The sequence below is a fragment of the Megalops cyprinoides genome, chromosome 19 (genome assembly GCF_013368585.1).
Source record: "Megalops cyprinoides isolate fMegCyp1 chromosome 19, fMegCyp1.pri, whole genome shotgun sequence".
NCBI classification, from domain to species: domain Eukaryota; kingdom Metazoa; phylum Chordata; class Actinopteri; order Elopiformes; family Megalopidae; genus Megalops; species Megalops cyprinoides.
Genome location: NC_050601.1, coordinates 21,469,779 through 21,481,905, shown reverse-complemented (window position 1 = coordinate 21,481,905; position 12,127 = coordinate 21,469,779). Strand labels below are relative to the sequence as shown.

At 43.5% G+C, this 12,127-nt stretch overlaps 1 long non-coding RNA gene and 1 other non-coding gene across 2 annotated transcripts; one reads left to right on the top strand and one right to left on the bottom strand.

Annotated features, from left to right (window-relative positions):
* Positions 1-7,372: 7,372 nt before the first annotated feature.
* LOC118793932 lies at positions 7,373-9,949 on the bottom strand. Its single transcript, XR_005005711.1, has 3 exons — positions 9,825-9,949; positions 9,007-9,125; positions 7,373-8,258 (listed from the first exon to the last, which is right to left on the bottom strand). It is a non-coding gene; the product is annotated as an uncharacterized LOC118793932 (long non-coding RNA).
* Positions 9,950-10,261: 312 nt separating this feature from the next.
* Positions 10,262-10,333, top strand: trnat-cgu. The gene has a single exon. It is a non-coding gene; the product is annotated as a tRNA-Thr (tRNA).
* The last annotated feature ends 1,794 nt before the right edge of the window (positions 10,334-12,127 follow it).

Below are 12,127 nucleotides of genomic sequence, written 5' to 3'. Positions count from 1 at the left end.
GTCATTCATTGTTTGGTTAAAACATGCCACGATGCAGACGAACCGTTTATTACCACGTCTTCGCTGACGTTAGCTTTCTATTGATTCTAACTATTGATCCTCACCACAGATTGTTACACAATATAGCCTAATTCGATGCAAATAATTTGTATCACGCACGCTTAATTTATTGCAACACTGAAAACTTGCAATCTGCCGAACTGACTTTAGCGAGATTTAAACAATCAGCAAATCACTGTTCAAACATATAGTTTGAGTCCCAAAAGTAATTTAGTCAGGGTGTGTGAAATACAAAATTTAGTTTTCAGTATAGAGCTTGCGATGATACTATATTATCAATATGAACATGTTGAGTAATACAGTAATTTAGGTTTAGAACTGTACCCTCTACAAAGGTAAAATGGTAGTGTCCTACCTGGGACTTAAACCTACTAGTTTCAACATCAGTCTCCTAATGATTTTGAACATCCTATTTAATTTTCTTTGGGAAGTTATCGGTTCTCTTTCAAATATGTATCGCTGATATACAAATGTCCATTTCAAGTGGTGATTTCAGCCCTACTTTCAGTAATGTAAATGAAAATGTTCATTCAAGCAGGCTGACATTCTTTTACATAATTCTTCTTCTTCTTCTTCTTCTTCTTCTTCAAAAAAAAAAAAGGTCTGGTAAGCCCATCTATCAAGGGGATAAAAGCAAAAAAAAAAAAGCATGTTTGCATCAAATGAAATTATTACATTTTTCAATTTCATTTTATCACATTGTCTTGCAGCCTATTTAGTTTGAGGCTGCTGATTTATTTTATTGAGTCATGTATCATTTTATCAAGTTACCTTTCAAGCTTACTGATTTATATTATGATCTTGAGTTTCATTTTATTGAGTTACCCTTACATTCAAGCCTGCTGGTCCATTTTATGAAGTTATCTGCTTGCAGTTCAGTACGCCACCACTTCTGTTTTTTAAGTCAGCTCTTATCATTTTGAGACTGATGTAATATCAAGAATATCGACTCTCATTTGGCTTGCCTTGGTCTGTTCAGCCAAAAAGAGCATCTTGCTGTATGATATGAAAATATTTTCAATCATGATTAGATTATATGCTTAGTTCCAACTGCTGGCTTGGAGTGTGAGTCAGTCCAACAAGACAAGGCAGGAAGTTTCAGGGAGGACAAACCAAAAAAAAAAACCCAAAAAAAACAAAACTGCCAGGTCACATAAACCAACCTCCCCTTGTGCTTAATTAATGCCATTAAAGCCATGGATACCATACCGTTAATACCAATGTGAAGCTGTACAAATGAATGGGACCTGGTAAAGTTATTGGTAGGATAAAATAATGAGGCCAAAAGATAAATTAATGCAAACATGTACCATAATAACGAGTTCTTAGTTAACGAGTGATTTGGGGGAGGGGTTCTGTTCCTTTCGCTATACTTGGGCGTGATGTGTTTGTGTCTCTCAGCCAAGAGGCGGCTAGGGTTGCTTCAGAAAGCTGCTGCATCGGAGGGTCTAAAATCCACCTGAAACACAAGGTGCCACCTGAACCAAGCAAAACCCTATTCCTAACCCTAACCCTACAGTACATCCATGTATAATCTATTATGAGCAGATACTCAGTTCCAGAGTTCCTTCTGTCCTCCATCCAGCAGGTTCCTGTTCATAACTGGAGTTTCCGCTGCTGTCTGCATTCCTACGCTGACGGATGTCCTGTTTTAGACCGCACCCCCTCAAGAATGTTAATAATGAGCCAGCAAATCAGAAATCAGAACACTTGCAGCTTCAAAACCGGTAGAGAACTGTCCTCTAAACCAGGGGCAACAAACCAGAGTAACAAAGCGTTCTCCCTCTCCCTGCAGTACGCTGAGGGCACCGGCACAAGTGAGCAAAGAACCAGTGGACTGGGGCCTGTGAAAATCCTAAAGTCCAGATGAAGACCTGTGAAGGGATTAATCAGTCAATCAACCAATCAAATGCTATTTGTTATGGTATATCCTGCAGTGCATTCCTCGCATTTGAAATTGTAACAAAGTTCTGAACAATGTGTGTTTTCCATAATTGAAAACCAAGAAATTTGTGAGCCAATTGAAAAAAAAGTATTTCCTGACCACAGGAAAAGGCAGTTGAGTGACTCCTGGAAAGCAGTGGAATGGCATCATTCCAGTGGAATGGTTCATTGTGTCAGTTTGAGTCTAGAGGCAGCTTGTTGGCTAGAGGGACGGCATGGTGAGCTCAGGCAGGCTATGAGGGGGACCTTCCATTCAATGATGATGGCAAAACACAGTGTGCTCACATAAAGTGAGGTTCAAGTAGACCTTCATTTGGCCTTGTTTTATCCCCCCCATTTAAGCCTACAGTGGAACATACCTCTGCTCACTTTTCGATGTGATGCTCAACATGGCCAAAGGTGGCGCTGCAGAGACAGGTCTATTTTTAAAAATCTTTTCAAATGAATGTTAATCTGACTAGGCCGGAATGCCAGTTATACGATTTCATTTCTGCCAGCTGTAACTGAGCTTGTGTTTGTGTTTGGTAAGTAAAAGACTCAGAGCCAACATAGCACAGCTCAAGTGCACTCAAATGCAGTCAGTGGGAAAGCTGTATTTGAAAATGCACGTGCAGCCTGTTTGGGCATGAGCACACAGCTTTGAGCCGCTGCAGTGTGCAGAAGAGCTCCACCCTACAGACAGGCTGGGGGTGCAGTTTAAGATAGTGGCATGGTGCAGGACTCCTAACCCAAAGTTTGCTGGTGCAATTCACAGGTGGGTCGCTACTGTCAGACCCTCAGGCAAAGTACCAAACCCAAATAAAATATCAATAATATCAACCAGCAATAAAATATCCAGCTGTATAAATCCAATATGTGTGAAAATTTGTACATGGAGCAAGCCTGCTTAGGACACATGATGTAAAGATGTTGGAGCCGTTGGGGAGACCCAACCACATCAAGGCTATTCCAGGAAGCCCTGAAACACACCGGTCCTGAGGGAACACTCATCACCAGTGCAGAAAGTGGGGCAGCTCTCTGAAACTCTTGTCCTAATTTCGTCTGAAATTCACACGGCGAGAGGCGTCTCTTGTCACAGGAGAGTGAAGACTACGGTGGCTAGATTAAATTTTTTCCAATTTATTTTCCCTTTTTCTCTTTTTCTGTGCTTAGAAATATAACTAAAGTGCTAAAAAACAGTTAAAAACCAGTAAAAAAGTTTAGAAAAAAATCTCTTGACGTGGCAATGTGTGGCCTCGCAATGCGCACGGTAAAGGAATGTAATCCCACACACTCCGTAGCTGTGCTTTTAGGATTATAAACACCCTTATGTAACACACTCACCACCACAACAAAGATACAGTGATTAAAGAGACCATGAGGACTCCACTGTTGACTGGCTGCATTTTGGCACAGAAGCTCTCGTTCCAGTGGGCCGAGAGTGTGTTAACTGTGCTCCTGTGTGCTCTCCAAACTGACACCATGGTTCTGTTAGTGTGCGAAAATCCACAGCCATTGTTGGACTCCTTGGCCTTAATGCCAGGGTGCAAAGGTGACCTCACGCCACTTGCAGGTGCAATACAACAAAACCATGACGACAGGACGCGGTTTCCTCGCACGCCATGGTCACGCAAGTGCAAAAACGCATGCTAAACCTGGCACAAATCTCGACTAAACTGGAACACGGCAGAGTGGTGATGGCCGTTTGAGTTGTGGGCACACGTGTAAACGTGCACCACTGCTGCCAGGAACCCTGAACAAACAGAGGGCTTGTTTCAGGTGCTTAGGTGCAGCAGATATGTGTGAGCAGACCATATACACCCAGACTATCTGCAGAACACCTAAAACTCCTATCTCTCTTTTCAGGATTCCAAACAGATGAATTACTTGGGTAATAATACCATTTGGCTCCCAGACAGTGCAGCTGCAGTGATAGGGCACAGGGCTTGTACTCCAGAGGCTACTGGCTTGATTCCCCAGTGGGGCACTGCTGTTGCACCCTTTAGGAAGGTACCTAATCTGAACTGTCTCGGTGAATATCCAGCTGCATAAATGTGTAATGTAACAATGCCAAGCTATGTACATTGCTCTGGATAAGAGTGTTTGCTAAGCAAATGTAATGCAAAAAAGTGGATGAAAAACCAAGGCAGCAGAGCAGGTTGTAAAAAACACCCACTCAGAGTATTAATAATGACTATTACATTATTTGCTTAGCAGATGCTCTAATCAAGAGCTACTGCCGTAGCTTACATATCACCCATTTTCTACAGCTGGATGCCTACTGAAGCAATTTGGGTTAAGTGCTCCTTACCACTGCATCACAGCGATTCAAAAACTGCCTCTTCAGACAGTCTAGTGCTCCAGAATGTCTGGGAGCCCCCTGGATTTTCCCAGCATGCCCAGCTGCCCACCAATAAGAGCACTGTTCCTAGAATGGAGAACAATGGTGCAATTTGTGTCCGAAAAACACAAATCACCTGAAGTATTAGTAAATAGTAAGTATGCTAGCTGTAGCCAGCAGTGAAATCGCAGCAGAGTGGCCGACCCCATTAAAGCGTGTCCCAGAAATCCATCTCATTAACGTGGGCTGCATCTCAATGGCCCTCTTCAATATATGCCCAAAATAAAGAAATAAGGATGGTGCCATAACAGATGGTGTACGTTGTTTTGTGATGTGGAAAAATTAAGCAGTGATAAATTTGCAGGCTTTTTTGGCCAAAGAGGAACTGAGTCTTAAAGGCTGACTGTGGGTTGGAGCCCCAAAGGGGCACAAAATCTGGAGCAGAGGGAGGCCCTGTGAAGTGAGCATGAAGGAAAAAATATTTTTATTTTGTTATTTATAAATATTACTGTTATATTATAAAAAAATGTTATTGTTTGGTACTGTAGAAAATATGGAATGCTATTACAACACAAACAGGAGAGCGCTCTTGAGTAAAGAGTGTTGAGGTCACCCCCATCACCCCAGGTCCACCACACATGAATACACAAATACATGGATGGACACTTGCAAAAAAAATCTGACAATTCTCACTTTAATACAGCAATCGGACATCTGAGAACATCTGACGTTGACGTCAGTAAATTCTGGCTTCTGCTGTCAGGCCAGGTTGGTCACCTCTGGACTGCAGGCTCCACTTGCGGAGATAATTTTCACCTTAAGTGCACCGTGCTGCTAACCAGCATTTCCTGGGGAAACACACTTCCACTGGCCCCTGACCCCGATCAGTCAGGACCTCCCATTTACTCTCAACCAGCCAAACATAGCTGTAGTGTGGTTATCAACCAGGTCAAGCTATAATCACTCTTGTAACGTCTGCAGGACATGGCTTTATTTAGTTTTTTAATGAAGTTTACAGAGTGTTTTCTGAAATGACACACTGATGCTGCCCTACTCCCAAAACTTTATTTTAGAAGAAAAATTTTCCTCCTTTTCAACAATTTCATTTTGGTCATTGCTGTTCTAACCCTGTTTAACTTACAGTGCACCTTCATATTACCATGATTCAGAAAGCAGCATTCAATACACAGCAAGGGTGATGGCAGACCTGAATTACAGTTACATTTAATTCACATTTTGTCATTTAGTGGATGCTCTTATGCAGAGTGGTCTGTAAGCAGCCAGCTGAGACAGGTAAACAAAAACACAGAGTAATTAGCACAGAAGTGAACCCTGGAAACGAGCAGATTCCTCTGGTACGCAGTTTCAGGCAGGGTCAGGTCTTAGCTTCTGAAGACATGACAACAGATAGTGCTTCAATCAACACCCATCCGACAGTGCAGATTGATATGTTAGATCTTGACTCTGAAAGTTCCACTGAAATTCATCACATTCATAGACTGTCAGGCATGTAATGTAGCCACACATCAGTTAGGTTTACAGTCAACGCTACCATTTAAACAATAAAGGAAAGCCACAATAAGACCCTGACAGTGCACTGATCACACAGGTCACATGACCCAAGCCAAGGTTCACCTGCAAGGCAATAGCTGCAATTGCTGCATTGTGCTTTCACATGGGAATTGCCCCACTCATGTGATTTTGGGGTGGATCTGGGTGTGACCACTGAGGCTGTTGAGCAGATACCTTCCTTGATATGGTGGTACAACATTCCTAAACCCAAGGCAGAAATTGCACGGTCATGAGCATTCACACAAAAGGGAAAATGTTGGGTGGCAACCGTGGCGGCAATGTGCAAGACACCATTAACTACAATGGAATGCAATTGTATTATTGTTATCTTATAATGCCCGTTGGTGTGGAAGGCAGACATGTCAAACTGACTTCCTGGACCATTCAAACCGCCTTGCTGAACAATTCGAATGACTGGGCGATACGAGGTCCCTCAAGGACAGCCTGTGGTCAGCTCACTGCTGCCTACGTGCTGCCCCAAGGCCTAATTCTCCTCAGCTCTGCCCGTGGGCTGTGTCCTTGTCAATAATGCTGTGGTCCACCTCCTGTAGCCAACAGGAGAAAACAGGACCAAATGGGCAAACCAACATCGCAGGACCGGTATGAACAGGCCATGCTCACCTTGGTTTCCTGCAACATAACAGGAATATAACCAGCAGCAATAGGGCAGCACTGGCAGCAGTGCGGCATAGCTGAAAGGAGCGGGACTCATAACCAAAAGGTTGCTAGTTCAATTCTCCATTCGGCTGCTGCTGTTATATGCTCAAGCAAGGCACCTGACCCAAACTGCCTCATTGAATCTCCAGCTCTATAAATGGATAACATATAAAAGCCGTGTAAGTCACTCTGGATAAGTGCGTCTCCTAAGCAAATGTAAAGCCAAATGTAACCATGGTGAGAACTAGATGTAGTGCTTTGTGCCGAAATTGATTAATCATGGCCTCATGTATTTTTCTACTGTCAGTATGCCATTCTATTTATTATATGGGGTTTCTGAAATCTATAAATCTATATTTTTTCAGCTGTATTAATCAGTACTAGAATATGTACATCTTTTTAAAAATACATAAGAAAAGGAGGACAGGTGTCTTGAACAGTCTTGAATTATGGAAAATTTCATGATGACTTTCCTCAGAAACAGCCCAGGGCTGATGCTGAAAGGAGATCGTTGGAGGAAACCGAGCACAGAGGGAAAGTGTTGTAGTATCAGCACTAAATGCTAACCATTCTGTAACGGCATTCTGACATTCCAGTGTATCGATTTTAAGATAACTGCTATACTCAAACAACGAAATGCAGTAGCATGACCCCTCCCTGCTGGCTGGCCTTATCAGATCAGCGATCCTCGATTCGCAAACACGCCATGGAAACGGCCACAGAGGGTATAAAAATGGACAACAATGCCGTGCAACATTCGGATATTCAGACGGGATCCAAACTGTCAACACACATTTACAATAATTAAGGTCACTTTAAAGACATTTTCCTATTTTAAACAATACATAACCTCAGGATATGATTCCCTCAATACCGCACTAACATGATCGCAGCAAGGTAAACAAAAATCACTAAGACCGCTCCCGGAACAATAAATCTATAAACCGTTCCACTCGTGCCGTCGAATGATCAGAATGACGCGGCTTCGGAGAGAAGACTGACTTCCTCAGGAGCCCTGTATTTCTGCACTGAAACTCCGATTGCGTGGGCTGCATCCTCTTCACCGCGTTTGCTCCCACGGCACAGCGAGGGACGCCGGACTTGTACTCACAATCAAAGCGCGCTCTCGTTTTTTCCTTTTAAGGACAACGCCACAGACAACGCAACAGATGAGGGGCCGCGCCGGCTGGTGGAGGTCTGCCGCAAACATGGATTCCTGTTTCTCTGTGCTTACACAACGCTGCCTATGCTCTTCTCTCATCATTTGTCAGCATGACCTGTGTTAAGGCAGCGAAGGGGTTCGAAGTGAAAAAGCAATCTGTCGGTAGTGCCCCTCCGGTGCGGAAAAGTCGGAGTGTTATGCCTGTGAGCATTGACCCCATGCCCTTCTGGCGCTGGCGCCCATCGTGCGACGCCCTCTTCCCCTTCAGCGTTTCCTCAGCAGGATGTAGGTGAACAGCAGGACCAGGCTGGCGGACAGCGCCCCGATGACGCACTGGTGGATGGTGATGGCACTCTCCAGGGCGTGTATGCGCTCCTCCATGGCGCTGGTGTGCAGGTAGTCATAGATGGAGGCGCCGATGCTCCACACTACCCAGACGGCATCCACCACGGCCTTCATGGTGGGAGACACCATTGAGAGGGCGTGCGGGCCCAGGGACACGCCCTCATAAGACACCCCCGCTGCCCGCCTTCTCTGCCCTCCCTGGGGAAACACACACAAATATAGGCATACATGCAAAAACACAGACACGTACAGGTCCGCACGCACACACACACACAGACAGCAGTGAACACACCATTGTTTCTTTCTTCCACACCATATGGCACACTATAAATAGCTATGGGTGGCTTGCGAGTCACAGACTCAGGATCAAGGAAATGCATGCATAGTAACCTAGATAATTCCAGCTCATTAACCAGTAAGGATCAGATGAGCAAACAGATCATCTCAGCTGAAGGCAGGAGCAGGGTTTGAATTACGGGGGGGGGGAGGGGGGGTCTGACCCCCCCTAATTAAGACTTGGACACCCCAAAAGAGGTAAAAACAATATATTTTACTTTATTTTTTTACTTTACAATTTCTTCCAGGCATGAATATGGGAAATATATTGTAATATTTACAATTACAGGTAAGAAGGATATATAAAGACTGTTGTCTTTACCTCTCTTGGGGGGGGGGGGGGGGGTCCAAATCTTAATTAGGGGGGTCAGACCCCCCCAATCCCACCCCACATTATTCGAACCCTGGACAAGAGTGAAGCAAGGGAAGAGGTGAGCTGGACACGAGGTTTACACCGTGCCTTTGTTCAATTTAATGACTAATGACAGAGAATAGTCCCAGTTGCTGAAACAGCTGCTCCAAAAAATGACAGTTTTCTAGAGTAATGAAAGGTTTTTGTAAACATATTTTACTACAAATTTGGCCATACTCTTCCGTCGAAACAACACACCTGTGCCGTGTGTAATGGAGGAGATCAAAGAGGCCACATCACCGTGTTTGTGTTTCTTCTCAATGACAACCATGGGAGAATGGAACTCTGGCATGACGCCATCGGCGTCGCAGAATCAGCTGTTCAGTAAAGATGACCAGGCGTCAACACTCGCACTGATAACTCACTGATAAGGCAGGCTGCGTTCTGAGAGGTGTGTTTACGTGATACTTGCAATGAATCGTTTTATAGCAGCAGTCGTGGGTTTTGTCCGTTACCTATTCATTTTATGAAAAACAGGATCAGCGGTTACGGAACTGTAACATTGTGCAGAATGTGTTCGAAATATTTCCACCGAACTGTTGCCTACGGCTAACAGGATAGGGAACAAAAACTCCAGCATCTTCTTTAGCATGCAGCTAGCTATCCAGCTAACTACAGCTTGTGATTGATGTATGGCTAGCTACCTGGCTAACTAGCGATATGGGTAGAATATTTTTACAGACACTGTTGTTTTCTAGTATTGTTATGGTTGAATACACAAACATGCAATACGTTGCTAATGTTTTCCTTAGCAAGCCGTGTCATTAGCTAGTTAAGTCCATGGCTTCAGCGAAAACATGCAGATTTAGCTAATCTTGTAGCTCGCTATGAGATGCACAGGCTCCTATAACTAACATTACATAGCTTGACTTAGCTGGCGAACAACTACCACAGAGCAAAAGTCATAAAGCTTACGAGCTATGACAACCGGAGCAATCATATCACAGAGGCTTGTCACCGCATAGCCTACGCCATAAAAAATAACATATTAGTTTACAAGACAGTGGGATACTCACCAAAATGTAGCGGCTGCACAATAACTCGTTGTAAGGGAAGCGTTCCACAGCCGTACCAACCAACGTGAGAGTGACGTTAGCTGAGTGGCCAGATAGCAACAGAATGTCAATTCATTGACGATGTCAGGCGCTGCTCCTCGCTGCTGTTCCCCAGCACGTCTGGACGGTGAGCGTCCATAGCACGCAATGTTGGGCGTGTCTTAAAAAATGACTGCTCCCTTGTTACAAAGTTTCTGATTCAATGATATCATTAAAAAGTAACTAGTATTGTGTTTTACGCAGGTAGCTTAGCATAAACACTACTTCGTAACTTTCTAGGGTTCAGCCACTCATTCGAAATTCCTTGAATGTATTTTCTACCATTTCATCCCTAAATTATCAAACGTCTACTTTGTGCTGTGTTTGAGTAAGGCAATTATTTCGCTGCAACTCTGTTAGGCGCGGTGGCCAAGTGGTAAGGCGTCGGTCTCGTAAACCGAAGATCGCGGGTTCGAACCCCGTCCGTGCCTCAGGAGGTCAAGCTATACCGAAAAATTTTTAAGCGTATAGTATCACCAAAGGAGCATGAATTCATCATATGCTTAACAAGCGAGAGATAAATCGTATACTCCGAAACAGGGAACTAAACGTCAAGCTTTAAGAAAATTCGGTTTATATAAGATTTCTAAGGTAATTTCACAAGTTTTCTAAAATAAGAATAGATATATACTGATCTTACTTAATACATTTAAAAGATTTGTTAATATATTTTACCAATTCCAGTAGGCTTGGAAATTCTTCAAAATACTTTCACGTGTTTCGAATTTACCACAAGGAGTCGCTCCAAGGAGAAACAAAAACAATTTAATTCAATTTAAATTAACAGCGAATGTTTTCACGTATTCTACTGCAACATGCTTGCAACATGGGGCAAAGGTATAGGTCCTGGAACAACAGAGACATAAAAAGTGAGATTATTAATAAAACAAACAATTCTGAAAATGCTTACATCACAAATAAAATATCTTACAAATCAAATTAAGTTAGAAATCCCGAAATTAAATGTAAACGTTGTAACCAATTAAATGTAAAGTGGCCCGTTGTCTTGAAACGCCTTTAAACATTTGTACTTCGCCCAACATGCAGTCACAAATAACATGAAAACTTGGAATAAATGGATGATTGACATAAACATTGCATGCAAAAACAGCTGTAAGTTACTATGAAACCACAGCCTGCTCATACGCACGTTACTGCTTTTCCTAAGCTCTTACATCTCGTGTCATACAATGTAGTCAATTATATCTGATGAACAGATAGATCCTAATTCTAGCGCTGCTTTCTCTTCGGTATTGGAAATTGTATTAAAACGGATGTAGCACCCTCGTTTTCCGTTTGGTGGCAATAGCTATCTAATAATCATTTGGAGAGGGAGAAAAGTCTAGAGTGGCGCGTGCGAAGAAATCAGTTTGCTACCTAGAATTCCATTTTAGGGAGGGCCCGGGGTTTGGTTGAGCCCAAACGAGAGACCAACACTTTCTGTCTCCCCGTAACCAGCACTCTGTCATGGCCAGCGCGTCCGAAGAGCCGAGGAGGGTCTCCCAGGAAAACGTCACTGAGGGGATTTCTCTGCCTTAAAAAAACTTTTCTGGATTTTCACGACGCTTCGGGAGGCGCTGACATTTCTAGTACAGTGTTGCAACTGACATGTTTCCTTTGGGGTGGGCAACATAATCTTTTTTTTTTTTTTAAGGAAATGTTGCAATTTTCTCCAAATGCTCATCTTACTAAACCCGAGGTCCGCGTAGGATCACGAACGATCTGCGAGCGGGACTCCAGGGACGCAGTGAAACTTCTAGGCTATCGGGCTAAACTCATTCAAGTGAGTGTCTCATGCGAATCTCTTTGTGGGAAAAGGATGCCTGCTTTGCACATGGAGAAATCGCAGCACGGAGTGGCGTTCACCAAAGCAGTGGTGTGCATTCGCATAAGGTAAATCCCCCACTTTATCACATGAAATATAACACGTTGAAAACAACATTATATCTCTGGGATAATCTCCCATATTAATTTCACCGTATATAAAATGTGGGATGACATCGGGTGTTACTCCTGTGTTGGATGTCTATGCGAGTAGGTACGACACGCGCGACAATTTAAAGCGCTTAGCTGCGTATTGTACCAAGCAAAAGTATTTCATGTTTACTGTGAAGTTCTCCACGGCTTACACCTCTCTTATCACATCGAATATCAACCGAAATGGTGTGTTTAACGATATCACACAGGAGAAACGTCATCACTTTGACAGCGCAGCACGGGTCCGA